At 37.1% G+C, this 12,460-nt stretch overlaps 1 protein-coding gene across 1 annotated transcript in view; it reads right to left on the minus strand.

The window, feature by feature from the left end:
• Nucleotides 1–12,460, minus strand: part of FUT8 (fucosyltransferase 8) — a 108,638-nt gene that overhangs the window by 52,738 nt on the left and 43,440 nt on the right. Inside the window, exons 5-7 of the mRNA XM_030451967.1 lie at nucleotides 8,617–9,043; nucleotides 3,544–3,656; nucleotides 3,284–3,446 (exon numbers count right to left, since the gene is read on the minus strand). The gene's annotated coding sequence lies outside the window, so the exon portion shown is untranslated. The remainder of the gene's footprint in view (nucleotides 1–3,283; nucleotides 3,447–3,543; nucleotides 3,657–8,616; nucleotides 9,044–12,460) is intronic.

Consider the following 12,460-nt stretch of genomic DNA (forward strand, 5'->3'; position numbering starts at 1 on the left):
ACTTCCTGAGATCTACAAGGCAGATTTCTGTTATCCAAGTGTGCATTTCTGTCCTGGTTTGGGCCAGGATAAAGGTGATTTTCTGTCTTGTACTTTTGCTTTTAGCTCAGTCTCTTGTAAGTAGTTGCACTTGCTGAAATTAACAGCAAGTTTCTCAGACAGTGTCTGCTCTAGGACTGATAACCCTCGATGTTTATAGTTACTGCTAGAGACTGGTGTGCAGAGCCAAGGGCACTGCTCAGCTCTGAGGAACATTTTACCCTCCAGAAGGAAGAAAGAGCTCCCACCTGCAGCCCTCCTTTGGGGAGGAACGGACAAGATAGATGCCAGAATTGACCAAACAGAGGATTCCATCCCATACACCTCATACTCAGGATAAATTTGAGGCATCACGAGGGCCAAGCCATGATTTCCTGATTTCCTGCTTCCCTTCCTTCACCCAACATCCTGGAAGGACTCCATCCATTCCTCTCCCTGTGCTCCTGATCCATCCCAGCCCATATCTGAGTGTTCCTGCCTCCTGATCCCAACTGCTCCTGACTCCAGGAGTCCAGCCTGGACTTTCCCAGGGCTGCCCTGCAGCCTCGGTGGTGACGTGAGAGTTATTGGGGGAAAAGGAGGGAGGGATGTGGTATCCATTTTCCTGTATATTTGTATATATTTAGTAATTTTTCCTATTTATCATTACTGTTTCACTAAAGTTGTGTAGTTTAGTTTCCAACCCATCAGTCTCTCTCCCTTATTCTCTCTCCTTTCTTTATCAGGGAGGAGAGAGAGATTAATAGAGAGCGGCTGGTACTCGGTTTAATTGCCGGGCCAGTCTTAAACCCTGACAGTTTCTAGTATGGGTTTTCAGCTCATCCTGAAGTACAATGGATACGAATTAAGGCTGTTAGAAATACAGAAATTTGCAAGTTTGGCTTAAAGAATAAAAAATTTTAAAAAATAATTAATCCTAGGAGGCAGGGACATAAAAAACGTTCTGGCATCAAAACCACAACTTAATGAAGTTAAAGCAGATGTGGCAAATGCCTGGGGTGATCCTGGCAGTGAAAACAGAGCAGTAATGTCTACACAAGTGATGTTGTTCTATGACAGACTAGGCCTGGCATGAGACTACTTGCTCCACTTCTGGCACAGATAGTTTACAAATTCATCAAGAACCAGTGATCAAGAAACCCAAACACAAATAACTTCTCTGGAGTTTATCTCTGGAGTTTATCTCTGGAGTGGAGATAACCCCTGAAAGTGGCAGCTTCTCTGTCAGTTGTCTGTTTAACTGATGATCTTGGGGATATTCTGCTTCAGCCAAGCAGTACTTTTCTTTCAGTCCAACATAGATAATTGCACTCAGCAGAGAAATAATTGGATGAAATGTAATGGCTTATTTCATATAGATAGTAACTCTTGCTAACTGAATAGTCCCTTCTCACTTTAAATTCCATTAATCTGTGACAAACTGGGTTTTGGAATTGTGGAAGATTAATTTACCAAATTTAATGGACTATATCATTTGCCCCACATTAATAATCAAATTCTTATTATTTTAGACTAAGTTCTAAATAGTGTTTATATTACTTCCAAAGAACAGAAATTCTATTTTTTCCTTTTGCCTACAAAAGACTCATGCTTTACTACAGACTTTCACACAGACAGAGCTCAACTTTTTTGGGAAAAGATACTTCTAAGGTATTATATTAAGTTAATTACAATATATTGTTATGACTGCTTACTAATGAGACACAAATTGCCCACTACAATCCAGTTTGGAACAGAGTTATATTTATAAAGGGTTACAGACAGATTTTACTGCATTTCTAACACTTCTGGGATAAATTTTATTCAGAAGGAACAAAACTCTTACAGAATTTTTAGTATAATAGAAAAGGTACTTCAAAAATGGAGAGGCCAGATCAACAACTGAAAATGTAATTCCAGCACATCTCTGAACAACATCTTAATGATGATGTAGTTAAAGGTCATTTTTACCTGAAATGGTCTGTTAAATTCTAATTACCAAAAAAAGTGAATTTTCAGAATGGTAAGTAGTTCTGAAATTGGATATACCCAATTTTATAATAATTCCAAATTGTGTGATATCTCAAAGAGCAATATAGTTATATGCTAGTATTTATGAGAGGTGCAATCAGGTTCCTAAAAAAAATAATTTAAAGGGTTTTTTTTGTGTTTTATTTTACATGCACAAATAATGCTCATATACAGACAGATGTGGACTGAATAGCAACAAGGATCCAGGTCTTCTGATAAAAAGATAAAAAATGAATGTCCTGGTTTGGGCCAGGATAAAGGTGGTTTTCTGTTTCTGTACTTTTGCTTTTAGCTAAGTCCCTTGTAAGTAGTTGCATTTGCTGAAATTAACAGCAAGTTTTCTCATGCAGTGGTGTGTGCTTCTAGGACTGATAACACTTGATGTTTATAGTTACTGCCAGAGAACTGGTATGCAGAGCCAAGGACACTGCTCAGCTCTGAGGAAAACATTTTACCGTCACAGGAGGACACAGAGGCCCCACCTGAAGCCCTCCTTTGGGAGGAACAGACAAGATAGATACCAGAATTAACCAGAGTATTCCATCCCATATACGTCACCACTCAGTATTAAATTTGAGGCATCACGAGGGCCGGCCAGATCTTTTCCTGATTCCTGCTTCCCTTCCTTCACCCTAGCATCCTGGAAGGATCCTGTCCATTCGTCTGCCTGTGGTCCTGATCCGTTGCCAGCCCATATCTGTGTGTTCCTGCCTCCGGTTCCCGACTGCTGCCGACTCCAGGAGTCCAGCCTGGACTTCCCAGGGCTGCCCTACAGCCTCGGTGGGTGACGTGAGAGTTATTGGGAAAGGAGGGAGGAATGTGGTATCCATTTCCTGTATATTTGTATATATTTAGTAATTTTACCTATTTATCATTACTGTTCATTAAAGTTGTGTAGTTTAGTTTCCAAACCCATCAGTCTCTCTCCCTTATTCTCTCTCCTTTCTCTATCAAGGAGAGAGAGATTAATAGAGGCGTCTGTTATTCGGTTTAATTGCCGGGCCAGTGTTAAACCGTGACAATGGAATCATAGTCAAAGCTGTAATGACCCAAGCTGGATACTTCCCTCAAGTCCCATGACATACAAGTAATAATTTATGTCCATGCTTCAGACATATTTTAGCCCCACATAGCAGCAATTTATCCTAAGAGACTTCTAAGCTGATATCAGTAGCCTACTTAAACCAGTTCCCTAATCCTTTCAACATATATCAGAGTCAACTAATCTAAGTACCTTTCCTGATGACCCAAATCAGACAGAAATTCATCAATGCGTCTTGGCAGTTCATTTCCTTCTAGATTTTTCAACTTCTTCAGTTCACTCTGGGAGGAAAACCAAAGTTCTTAGCCCCATTTTCATCCTTCTCCTCAATTCATGGTCTTTTCCAAGGCCTCTACTAAAAAAAAAAAAAAAAAAAAAAGCATTAGCAACTGCTAGCATCAGCACTTTTGTTAAAAAACATATTTTAGAAGTAAAAGAAAATATCTACTAACCCATCTGTTGTCCTCTTCTTATAATTTCTATCTGTTCTTTGGCCTTTAAGAGTTGCTCTTCTAAAGCATGTACTTTCCTGCAGCTGGACCCTGGTCAATGGGACATCTGGTTCCTAGAATATAGGAAAAGAAAGAATTACATGCCTTATAAATAAATGTTATTCGAGAAATTATTTGCGATTCAGCTCTCCTCTCATTTTGGTTCCATCTGTTTGCTGAGAAATCTTCTTGGCATTTTCTGAAAACAGATAAATTAAACATATTAAAGAAATAAATATTTTAAAACCACAATACCATTTAAAAAAAAATAAATCAGTGGGATAAGACAGCATGCAGCACAGAGTGAACACAGTGTTTACAAAACTTCCACTCACTGACTAGAGCAGCCCTAGGGTCTACTGTGAAAATAGTTTTTGCAGCAGTTTAAATCAGCTATTTTTTTGACTGACTGACACAAAAACAAAGCCTAATAAAGGGATGTACCCTCCCACACTCAACTTCCCTCTACTTTTATATAATCACCCATCAAATACATTTAGAGGACTGGAACTCCCACTTTTAAGCTAAGTTTCCTAATACCAAGACAAGATTTCAAAGTGGTTTCTGGCTGTTGAACTATGTCAGCTTCTTAAATCATCCTTTATTATTTTTATGACAACTCTGGTATTCTGAATGCTGGTCACCTAAACAACACCAGCAATCTAAACATCCATTTGGGTATGTGAGCACAGGCCAAGTAAAGAAATATGGTACCCCTAAACCTCAGAGCCATCAGTCAGAGCTGAGGTATTACTGAGGTTTGCTCATTATCTCACTTGAATCCACATGCTAATAAAATGTATTATTAGACTATAGAAATCAGATCCTACGTTCTGTTTGCCCTCACAAATGGAAAATTAATGCAGTTGAAAATAAAATCCTTTTTATCTCTAGAGAAAATACACTACTGGTGGAAACAAGGGGTTAAAAATTATTCCGACTTTTGTAGGAGCTGAACCTGGAAAGGAAAAGAGAGCAGGAATTTTGTAATGAAAAGTCTTGAAGAACTGTAAGAACAGAGAATGGTTGCAGAACCCAGAACTGATGCTTCATTTGTAATGGAAGATGAGCATAAAACTCAGGGGATATTCTCTCTCCACACACACAGTTTCAATGCACCATATGGGAAAGACCACTTGCCAGCAGAAGATGCCTCTAGCATAGAGAAAATATGGTTAGAGGGAGCTATTTCACCCTAAATAAAAAATGACAGCATTATGAAGATGCTAGATGAGATGTCATTAGCTTTAATGTCTCTCAGATTGAATAATTAAATACCCATAAAAATTTAGGAACTGATGAAAAGCATTTCACTAGAACATTTGAAGGAACAAACACCTGTAAACATCAGAAGGTAATCACATCAGGGATATCATTTAAGCCCTTGTATTTCAAAGGGGATGGAGAAGTGAAAGGAGAAAAATATCAGTCTGCAGGGAATTTAATAAGCTCCCTATTTGAAAGCAAATAGGGATAATTAAATCATTGCAAAATTATGTTGTTTTTTAAGCTACCATAGTTAATAAAAGGAATTAACAATAACTGCTCATGTATCTGCTTTTTACTGTAGAACAGAACAAGCACTGCAATATTGAGGAAATTTCTGCTCTTCAGCACTTCTAAATACTCCTTTGGGCATGCACAACCCCTTTGTGAATTTGTTTCTACACTAAATATACAGTAGGACAACACTGAGATACGGTACTGCATTGCCAGTGGACAAGACACACAAACAAACCTTTAAAAAACCATATTAGGACTCTAGTTTAAAACCAAGGTTTAATCCATTTGTGATTTGCCAGCTCAGTATCACAATTTGGATTCTGACAGGAAAAAAAACCCACAAAATTAGCAGGAAAGCAAAGTTATCCTGTGTAAATCACGTTCCTGAAAGGTTGGATTTGTGAGAAGAAACGCAGTGAAAGGATACAAAATCATACTATAAGAATTTTTAAGAGCACAGTTATCCTTTGAACACAAGAAGTCTCTGAAACCAGCAATCACAATCCTATAGAAGGATTATTGTGGATAATATATAAAGAGGTGTAATAATTCTGACCATCTGATATAACTAAGAATGTTTAAAAAAGAAATGTACACCATTTAATGTTCAACTTGCTCTTGGCATACTGCAATCAAGAATTTTACACACTATGTTTATACACAAAAAAGGAGGTAGTAAGGGTGAAAGCCTTCTTACTAACTTAGCTGTGGAGACTTCCAAAAACTACATCACTTTAGGATAAAACTAAATAACTTTTTTGTTGGTTTTTTTCAGTTGTGTTTCTACATCTTCTGTTACCTCTTGAGACTTGGAATTGTGTGTTCCTCACTTCCATCAGTCTCAAAAATTCAGGAAAAGGTTCTTCTCTGCAAGCAGCACAGCCTGCTTGCTCCTGCCCTCTGCATCAGCTGAGCTGGAGACAACCCAGCATCACACTAAATCCTCACACATTGGCCTGTGCATAGCTTCAGCTTTGAATTTTAAAATAATGTTAGATTTTTAGCAACCCAAAGCTATCCCTTAATGTCCCTTTCAATGCCTCCTACAGCCTTACTGAGCCCAATAGCTACCCAGAGTAATTGATAAAGTACTTCCATAGATCTGCTTATGGGAATTGATCCTGAGTTTGGATACTCTCCAGCCTCTGTGCCAGCTACACTACAGTGCTCTTCAGAATTAATCCTACCTCTTCTTTCTGAAGCTGCACTCAGAACTCTAAATAATGCCTAGAAATACCGTGTAGGGTTTATTGGTTGATTGCATTTTCCTTTCCACCCCTGTTTTACTATGTAACACGTGGTAACTGCTCAGATATGAAACAGGTTTAGTATTTATGACAAGAATTGCAGGTTTACAAAATTTCTATATAATGGACCCAGGAAGTAAATATATGTGGCATGTGATGGATTAGGAATATGAATACAAATATGAATACACTTAACCACAATCCCCTATTTTTCTGAAGAGAAATTTTTCCTTATTTTCCTGTAATTACTGGTCCTATACCACCAGGCTTACCTTTCAGGAGAGGATACACTAACATAGCATGAAAGGAAGAAACTTGACTATCACCAGCAAAAACAAAGCAGCAGACAAATTCTTTACACGATTCATCTTTTGCAAAAGAGGATGTCCAGGACATAGATGAAATCACACACAATTTTCCATTTCCACTTAATAAAATCGACATTACAAAGTAGTATTTTAAGCTCTGCCTCTCCCTAAAAGCTATTGGATCATTGATGCAACAGTGCCAGAATTCGTAGTGGTATCATAATCCTATCAGTTAATAAAACTTTCAGGAAAAACAACATCACAGGCAGGCAATAAAACAACAGAATGTAATACTTTGGTTTGACTTCCCATACATTTGCCCTTAAATAGCCACAGAAACTGCACTGAAGATTTCCCTTCTGGCTGTGAGGCCTTAGGGCATCTGCAGTTAAGTGCTCTTCAAAGGTCCCTTCCATTTTTGCTGGATATTGAACAGTAAAAGAACAATCTATGCAGAACTCACTTTTATTACTATTTTGCACGACTGGAATCCAGCTTGCTTCTCAAATAAACCCAGCTTTGCCCACACTGGGTTGTTTATAAATATGTACGGGCTGTTCTAAGTCTCCAGATCTCATTACACCACAATATTCATGCACATAATTTCTAAAACTCAGGCAATACAAAACACCTCTAATTCCATTTATCTGCTGAATTACTAATTTAGATCAATGCCTCTTTATAACCCCCAAACAAGGCTTTTACAAAGCACAGTACTGGCAAAAGAAAAACTACAGCAACTTCTTTCCTAAGGCTGTTCAAAGGAACTGTAAAAACTTTGTGGCACAGGAAGTAATTTTAAGTCATTCAAATTGCACCACAGATGTGTAATCAGTTTCTAATATTTTTTTTTTCCAGGCAATAAGGTTTGACTGTTCAAACTTGCACAAAATTCATATTAAAAAAAAAAAGGCTCAAAATAACCTCACCAAAAATTCACAGAAAAACATGTATTCTTAAACAATATGGGTAATAAATTATAAATATTAAATGTGCATATGGATATAAAGAATTAGAGAAAGATGATATAGTTTGTGAAATCAAGCCTACAAATGCTGGGGTGGGAGGAACCTCACACACAGGTGAACCTGACTAGACCACTGCTACACTCATCCTGGTGCATGGATGTGGTTGTGAACAAGACAGTGAATTCAGCTCACTGAGTTTTAAAATAAACATCCTCACTCTCCCTCATTCTATAAATCTTCAATAAGTTTTACTCTTCTCTGGCTTCCTACAACATACCCAGGATCCACTAGGACTTTGAGGCTGGCTGTGATGGTTTAACCTATGATTTAACCTGACTGCACACACCCTGCCTAAGAGGCTCTCTCTTGGGAGTTCTCAGGACAGGTGATACCAGAAGTCTGTATTAACAGCTGCCTGCCTGAAAAGGTGAAAGAAAACATTTAAAATTGTAATCATTCCCATCTATAAAGTAACAAATAATTATAAAACGAAAGGGAGATGACTCTTCTATTTTACATGTATTGCTACAAGTGTTGCAGAAAGACAAGGAAAAGACTTAATTAAAAGACTTTATATTATGCAGTAGTTTACAGCAGCTCAGCTTCAGCAAGTCCACATTTGCCTTGAACAAGCTGTACAAATATTTCCAGAACTTTTAAAATGAGTTTTTCCAGGTACTGCACTTGATCAATGCTATTGCTACAACTGGTTTGCATCAGAACTGCACTTGTTTGAACCTGGCACTAAGAACTTCATCACCTACAGGGCTCTGTTATTGTGTAAGTAACACTTGGCTGCTATTAATTAATGACTCGAATAATAACTACATTATACCAGAATTAATTGTATATTATTGCTTTGAAGGTTTTGCAGTATATTTTCAGGTAATGACAGCACTTTAAAAAAGAAAAACAAAAACCACAACATAATCAACTCTTGCCATTTCATTTCTGGTAATTCCCATTTCCACTGTTTTCTGAAAAGTTTGAATTGCTTTGAAATCCTACCTGAGAGATTCTGCCATCCTCCTTAAGTCTTCATTTTGCTGCTTTAAACGTTCAAGCTTAGCAAGAATCTTGGATAACTCCCGACTGGAGTGCTCTGGGTGCTCACTGTCCCTTACCAGGTGTCCACCAATATAAAAGAGCAAAGTCCCCCAAGCAAAGAGGATGAGCATAATCCAACGCCAAGAACCAGTCCATGGCCGCATTTTCAGAAGTTCCAATTCACTCCAGAACTCCTTCTGCTCACAAAATAGCAAACATTTTCAGTCCTCAGCCTGTCCCAAAGCAGACAATTGCAGTTCCTCTGCTTCACCACATTGTACTGGAGAACATTGATTCTCAGGGTTTGTTTTACTGCAGCTCCTGAGAGAAGCTCCTTATGGGACTGTACGCAGAGAGCATTAATTTCGCATCATTCTTCTCTTACATTCTGTGAAAAGAATTTTTAAAAATCTCAAATTATAAGTCTGATATGTATAAAAATATCTTGGATTGCATTTAAGCTAAATGGCATTACGTTCGGGGATGGTGACACAAAGTATTACAATTTTCTAAGGAGGAATAAAAGAAAAACACTTCAACTTTCCATAAAAAATATCCCGAGTTCAAGACTGAACTACATAAACAATATGAAATTGAATTGGGGTTTGAAATGGACAGAAGCAGCACTACCTTTTGTAAGAGAAATATTTACTGATTTCTCTGCCAATTCCACAAATGAAAAAAAATCATTCTGTGGTAAACTTTACAGTCTCCTTTCCTACTAAAAAGAGCTTTTATTCAATTACAAATTCACCTTTGTGTTCTTCACCTTTATGAATTCTCCATTTTAAACATGATTCCCAACCTGTAACAAAAGTTATTGCCATTCTAAAAATGTATTACACTATTTGCAAATAGATTGCCCTCATAGCAGCCAATTTGCAAGCACTGCAAAGAGTGTAAGCATCAGTTTATAACCAAATGATTCATTGTACTTCTAGTTAAAAAATTTACAGTGGTCTCTGCAATACCCATCTAAAATTAAACACAAAATTTTATTTCTTGCTTAAAATTGCAAGAAAACAAATTCAGTCTTCCCCCTTCCCCTGACTTGCTAAAACAGAAGAAAATTGAGTATTTAAAAGACAGAAGAGGGAGATTTCAAGCAAAATTTCAGTGGCACTGTTATATTCACACATCTAAAAATCAGGAATAACTTTAGAAATTTAATTTTCAGAACTTTTGTTCTTCTGCTTTAAAACTATCCAACCCATTTTGACAAGTGTTATTATTGAAACTATAAAAATGCAAAAAATACCCTAAAAGTAATACCTTCTCTTACCTAAAAACACTGCATCATTTAAAGAAATGAAAATTCACCTCAACTTATTTTCTGCTTGGCAAAACATCACTTAATGACTGAAAGAACCTCCTCATTCTGTCAAGAAGAAATCTTAAATAGTAAGATTTAATGAACCAGCATGTCCAGAATCTTAACCACTTCCCACCTCTCTTATTCTTTCTCTGAACGTAACAATTCTAAATTATGTAGAAACCAAGTATCTGACATTTATCCTCAATTTGCAAAATACCCTATCTTTCAAATCCTCAAAGTTCTAAACGCACTATATTTTCTCTGAGATGCTATCCACATCCCTCTCCTCCCAAACTGTTCTCCTCTCTTCAAACCTCCTTTGATCTTAGCTTCTTTTTCATTTCATCTACGGTGTTTTTTATTCTATTTTTATTTCTTAAATATTTTTCATTGAAGTTTAGAAAAAAAACTTAACTTCCAAGCTCTCCCAGTCATGGGGATATTTCTGGAGCACACGATTCCAGATATAAGAACTCCAACATACTCTTAAAACCACTGGAAAATTTCTCTAGGTATATTGCAGAAGGGTTTTTTGTTTGTGCAATTTTTAATAGAGGCAGACAAATTTGACTTAAGACTATTAAGATGGCAGACAAGTTAAATTATCTGAAAATTGAATCTTCCTAATAAAATGGAAACCATCTGTAGGACCTCCCTCAAGCTTTTCCATCTAAAGCATCCACGCCAAGGTGAGCTATAAGTAGATCAGTTTTCTTTGAAAGTCAACTCAGAATCCCACAGTAGGAGTTTGTCAGTTCCTACAGACCTCTAAGAAAGCTTTATATAGTTGTAGCTTTAGCTTGGCAAAAGCAGGGGCCTGCCTGCAGAAAGGCAGTGGTTTCTTCAACATTTTTTACAGGTGAAAAGTTTCTGTCTGAAAAACGTTCTCTCAGCAAAGCAACCCTGGTTATTTGGAAGGATGGTTACAGTACAACCCCCATGGGCTGATGTTTGGGGTGGGAAAGGGTATTCTTACATCTCTGCTACCAAGAACCCGGGAGATGTCTGACTGTAGCTGCAACACACTTGGATGAAATCACAAAGTCCTTGGAGGGAAAGGAATTAAAAAATAATAGGAGATGTTCAAACATTCCACTAGTGACCAGGTAAAAAATATGCTGGGAGCTGTGATGCAATTAAACAGATCATAAAATAAGAGAATAATTTTGGTTGAAAAAGACCTTTAAGATCACCATGTCCAGCATTCAACTAGCACAGTGCCAACTGAACCACTAAACCATGTCCCTCAGCACAAATTCCTCCAAATTCCTCTACTACCTCTCTGGACAGCTTGCTCCAGTGCCTGAAAACCCTTTCAGTGAAGAAATTTTTCAAGACATCATAAAATTACTGCTTATGAGAAAAGTTACTCTCATGTTTGTCATAACCAGTTTTCAATAAAGTAAAAAAATACACTACAGCTGTGATTAAGTTGATCAAGAGGAACCATTTTAAAAAGTAGACTTCATGCCACCTGCAAAGTTATCAAGGTCTAATTAAAACAGCAGGTAAAAATCACTTTCACAATTAGCAAAGAAAGAAAGTATTCTTTTAAAAAGTTGCAAGAATGATCAAATTACTAGATTGTTAAGACTGTAAATTCTGATACATCAAAGATATAAAAATTAATACTAAATCTTTTATCCAAAGAGCTTATTGAAGACTCTAAGGCCATCAGACACTAAGAGTATACAGATTTTTTAGACTGTTTTACAAGGAAAATACTATTTTTTTCAATCTGTTTTTCATAGCATAAAACTCTGCCTACTTAAGTAGGCTCACAAATCAGGCACCTTCCTTAGGATGTGTTGGTCTGAATCAAGCACCAGTTTTAGCAGAACAGGCTGTCAAACAAATCCAAATAATTAATATAACCAATTGTCAGGAACAGATGTTCTTCTTCCAACAGTTCTAAAAGATGTTCAGGAATGCAATAGTTTCATTACTAACAGTAGTACAGAACCTCTCACTTATAATCACCTTGTAGGAAAGGAATGGAAAATGAAATGAGAAAACTGAATTCTTTGTAAAAACTAGAGCTGGGATCCCTGCAGCTACAGGCCAGAAAAAAACCACATTCATGTCAGGCAAGCTGGCAGAAATAATAAGATTAAATAAAATTGCAGTCATAAGAGTGAACATACTCATAGTAAAAAAAGTACTAACGTGGCTCTTGGAAAGAGAAACTTTGCCTCAGAAATTTATTAGGGTTTTTTTTTTTTTGAAGATGTAAATAAACACAGAGGCCAGAGAGAACCAGTACCAAGTGTTACACACTTGATGCAGTCAACATGGATTTCCCAATAGCATGCAACAAGCTCCTGAGTATATTTTAAAGAAACAAAGCTGCATAGAGGAAGAAAGTTCATTATGAGAATCATCACCCTATTCAAAAAGCAGACACTTACAGGAAAAGTAGGCAATCAGTTTAAGTGGAAGGAATGATTGGGGACCTCACTGGGACTCAAGGTAGAGTTCATAAAGTTTAAT

This window comes from Calypte anna, chromosome 5A (genome assembly GCF_003957555.1).
Source record: "Calypte anna isolate BGI_N300 chromosome 5A, bCalAnn1_v1.p, whole genome shotgun sequence".
Lineage (NCBI taxonomy): Eukaryota > Metazoa > Chordata > Aves > Apodiformes > Trochilidae > Calypte > Calypte anna.